Consider the following 4,877-nt stretch of genomic DNA (forward strand, 5'->3'; position numbering starts at 1 on the left):
ACTAGCTCTGTAGACCAGGCTGGTCTCGAACTCACAGAGATCCGCCTGCCTCTGCCTCCCCGCCACTATTGCCCGGCTTCTCTGTGGTTTTGGAGCCTGTCCTGGAACTAGCTCTGTAGACCAGGCTGGTCTCGAACTCACAGAGATCCGCCTGCCTTTGCCTCCCAAGTGCTATGTCAAGTGACTTAAGCTGGCCTCGGACTCACTGTGTAATTGAGAATGACTTTTTTAAATGTATTTAATTTTATTTCAGTGAATTGGTATTTCCTGCATATATGTCTGTGTGAGGTTGTTGAATTCCCTGGAACTGGAGTTACAGACAGCTGTAAGCTATCATATGGGTGCTGGGAATTGAACCCTGGTCCTCTGCAACAGTAACCAGTGCTTTTAACCGATGAGCCACCTCTCTAGCCACAAGACTTGAAGTTCTTGATCTCCTTCCTCCATAATCTCAGTTGCTGGGATTACAGGCCTGTGCACTCTGTCTTTTTTTTAAATTCTATAAACACTGAGGAAGTTGGAGTTGTTACATTTGCTTTTTTAAATCTGAGACTTGGAAAACCAGTCTCAAAACTGTTTTGTTTATCTTACTGCTTTCTGTACCTGAAAACAATCATTTTCTGTACATGTTTTCAATGTTAATTTTGATAAGCATTGTACTTATAGCAATAGAATAAAGAATCTTTGTTTGTTTGAGACAGAGTGTCATGTAGCCCAGGCTGGCCTCAAACTAGGTAGCCAGGGAGGACAACTGAAACCCTGATCCTCTTACCTCCGTTTCCCAAGTGCTGGGATAACAAGCAGTCACTATCATACTTGGATAAGTATAAAGCATCTCAATGGAAAAGCAGATGGAGGAGGAGGAGCTACCAGACGCAGCTTCACATGCTCAGGTGGGAGACTCATTGCTCATGGGTTTCACCACCAGTGTTCCTGGCATTGGACAGCCGCTGCCATCTTCAGACACAGCAGTAGTAGCAGCAGTAGCAGAAAGAAAAGAGAGGCAGAGGCAGGCAGATCTCTGGGTTTGAGGCCAACCTGATCTATGAGGAAGTTTCAGGACATCCAAGGCAACACAGAGAAACCATGACTCAAAAAAAGGAAGAAAAGAAAATGGATTATGTATGATAATGTAGTTTATATATTACATTCGCAAAACTTCTCTGTTGTCCTGTTTTAGGGTAGGTACTTCTTCAAGCCAGGCACAGTGGTACAAACCTGAAGTCTCAGCTCTTTGGAAGACTAAAGCAGGAGGATCACTTGAGACCAGGAGATCTAGACCAGTCTGGGGAACACAGTGAGACCCTGTTTTAAACAATATTACTTTATAACAGAATAATATGCCCCCCCCACAGCACCCTCGCATGTTTCATGTTTATCACATGTCTTAGCTGCATTCTTAGCACTACAAAGAGTAAACATAAAACAGAGAGAGGCCAAGCCAAGCGAAGGAGCTACGTTTAGATCCGCGTGAACAGGCTACATGATGTTCACACATACTGATGGCAACACCTAATAAGGCTCTTCTCAAAATGCATTGGTATTGTGACTACAGGTGACTCTGCTTGCTGTGGGTGACTGAACTCATGTCTGCTGTAAGCTGAGGAGGCCTGACAGGAACCAGCAGGTCCAGAAAAACAGCTGGCCATGTGGACTTCATGTGTCTAGGAAAACAGCTGGCCATGTGGACTTTGTGTGTCTAGAAGAGGGAGGGCAAGGGTGGACTCAGGCGAATGTGTATGAAATGGGGATATTATGGGGAATAGGTATTATGACATAGCCCAGACATTATGGGGAATCTTTTTATGCACCCACTTCCTATCTGAAGCTGTCCCAGGCTTCCCCACTTCAAAACCAATGTTGGTGTTCAAAGGTAGGAATATAGACCCGAGGTGTATAAAGACAGACAGTCATCTCAGCACTCCGAGACAGAGGCGAGAGGATTGCTATAAACTCAAGGCCAGCTGGGACTATACAGTGAAACGCCATAACAACAGAAACAAAGCAACAAACCCAAACCAGCACAGGCCTGCTGAGATTGCTCAGTTCCTAAGAACGCTGGCTGCTGTGGCTGGGAGTGACTTCATACATCTTTAGTCCCAGCACTCGGGAGTCAGAGGCAAGCTGAGCTCTGTGAGTTTGAAACCAACTGGTCTACAGAGTGAGTTCTGGGCCAGCCAGAATTACTACTCACATAAAACAAAACAAAACAAAACAAAACAAAACAAAACAAAACAAAACACTGTCTTCCAGAGGACCTACAAGTTCCCAGCATCTACATGGCTGCTCACAATCATTTAGAACTCAGGTCCTAGGGGACCCAGCCCTTTTCAGGTACCAAGCTTGTACATAGTGCACAAACATGTACAAGCAAATCACAAATTTTTTTTTTCGAGACAGGGTTTCTCTGTGGCTTTGGAGCCTGTCCTGGAACTAGCTCTTGTAGACCAGGATGGTCTCGAACTCAAAAAGATCTGCCTGCCTCTGCCTCCCGAGTGCTGGGATTAAAGGCGTGCGCCACCACCACCTGGCCACAATATTTTTTTAAAAAAATAAGGAAAAAGTAGTTAAGAAGATTCAGATACGATGCCCGTCACCCACTGTCACTTATAATAGGCATGTCTTTTCACAAACATCATCCAAAATCACCACTGAGCTGGGAGGTGATGGTGCACGCCTTTACTCCCAGCACTCGGGAGGCAGAGGCAGAGGATCTCTGTGAGTTAGTTCGAGGCCAGCCTGGTCTACAAGAGCTAGTTCCTGGACAGGCTCCAAAACCACAGAGAAACCCTGTCTTGAAAAACAAAACAAAACAGAACAAAAAAAATTAAAAACCCACAAAGCAAACCTCCTTCCATGATCTCTCCTTGCTTCACCCACACAGTAAACCACAGACCACTTCAGATCTACTTCCAAGAGGAACCTTTTTTTGTAGTTTTGTTTTTCAAGACAGGGTTTCTCTGTGTAAAAGCCTTGGCTGTCCCAGAACTCATTCTGCAGACCAGGCTGGTCTTGAATTCACAGTGATCCACCTGCCTCTGCCTCCCGAGTGCTGGAGGCATGCACCGCCACTGCCCAGCCAAAGAGAAATCTTTTTTTGGTGGCTCCTCTCTTTCCTTCTACTCCTGTCCCACCTGGTTTAAAGTGTTTGGTGTTTACTGATACCTGCCTCAAATCTTCCCTGCTGTCTTTTTCCCTGGCCCGCAGGGCTCCTCCTCTCTGTGGTTTCTTCAGAGAAGCCTTCCCCACCTATGCACCTGAGGAAAAATTCTTCCCTCACCTCTACCATCGAATCCCCTTTTTATTGTAATGGTTAATCTAGATAGGGCCTCACTATGTAGACCAGGTTGACCTCTAACTCATAAAGATCCACCTGCCTCTCTGCCTCTGCCTCCCGAGTGCTGATATAAAAGGCGTGTGCCACCGTGTCTGACTCATACAGGGAAACGTTAACAATGACAGCTGGACTGTGGGCATTAATGAGGGCAGTGATCTTGTCTGCAGTTTGTTTCTGATCCACATCATCCAATGTCCATCCTGGTCCAGAGGAGGAGTTAGGTGTACGTTTACCAAAGAGGAGAGTAGGGGGAGTGTAACTTGGGATAAGATGTCCTCAGTGCCTCTCAGTCCTGGTTTAGGAGATGAGTCTGCAGCTTTGCTGAACTTTAGGTTTCCCAAGTCTCCAACGTTTCAAAGACTGAAGCATCAGACTGCAGCATCTTGGAAGGATCTCTCTCCAGTGAGTCTCCTCCTCCAAAGAACAGCAGCTTCAGGTAGACAACCTCAGCATGTCCTCCCTGCGGCTGAAGCGGCAGACTGCAGCGTCTCGGACCCTGACCAGAATCCTGCACGTCTCCAGAGCTTCAAAAAGCCTGCTTGTATAGGCTGGGTGTGCGTGTATGCAAACTGAGGGTAGGATAAGCATCAATCAAGGGAGAGCCGTCAATCACAGCGAGGATGCCCCAAGCCTACCCAGAGTTCCCAGCCAGGTCCTGGATTCTGCTTCTCTTCCCTCCAAGGCAGCACTGAGAAACAGGTACTCCGTCCTCAGGACACCACAGCCTGCGCTGTGAGTCTGCGCCAGGGCTGCTGCGGTGATCTTGGCTGGGAGCCATCCTGCTGCCGTGGCCCCTCCTAGACAGTCATCATCAGCGTGCTGTCCAAGACCGTCGTTGTGAGCAGTCAAACACAATCTGTTCCTGGCTCCAATTGCAGCTGGGAAGTTTTCCATGTTTTTTTTTTTTTTTTCTTCTTCTTTCCTGGTTTCTGCTTTGATGATAGCTGGGAGCTCCTCCCAGCCCTTATCACCAATCATGTGTCTCAGCAAAGTCATTAAGTCCCATACTCTGCCAAAACAGTTACTTTATTTTTAAAATATTTCATATCTTTCTTTCTTTCATTTACACACACACACACACACACATAGCTGAGATGAGATCTCACTATGTAGCTTTCGGTATTCTTCAGCTCACTATGTAGACCAGGCTAGCCTTGAATTTTTAGAGATCTGCCTTCCTCTGTCTCTCAACTGCTAGGATTAAAGACGTGTGCCCCTATGCCCAGCTAATTATTTAATTTCTTCCTTTCTTCTTTCCTTCTTCCGAGACAGGGTTTCTCTGTGTAGCTCTGGCTGGCTTCAAACCCACAGATATCCTCCTGTTTTGCCTCCCAAGTGTTGGGATTAAAGATGTGCACCACCATCACCTGCCTCTTAATGATGCATATATGTGTGGGTTTATGCACCAGAGTTCAAAGACCCACAGGGGCCAGAAGAGGGCATCAGATCCTCTATAGCGGTAGTTAACAGGGGATGGGCAGTGAGAAGAGGAGGGGGACGGGCAGTGACAGGAGGGGGACGGGCAGTGACAGGAGGGGGA

This window comes from Alexandromys fortis, unplaced genomic scaffold (assembly GCF_014885135.2).
Source record: "Alexandromys fortis isolate MF-2015 unplaced genomic scaffold, M_Fortis_MF-2015_v1.1 scaffold_158, whole genome shotgun sequence".
In the NCBI taxonomy this organism is placed as follows: domain Eukaryota; kingdom Metazoa; phylum Chordata; class Mammalia; order Rodentia; family Cricetidae; genus Alexandromys; species Alexandromys fortis.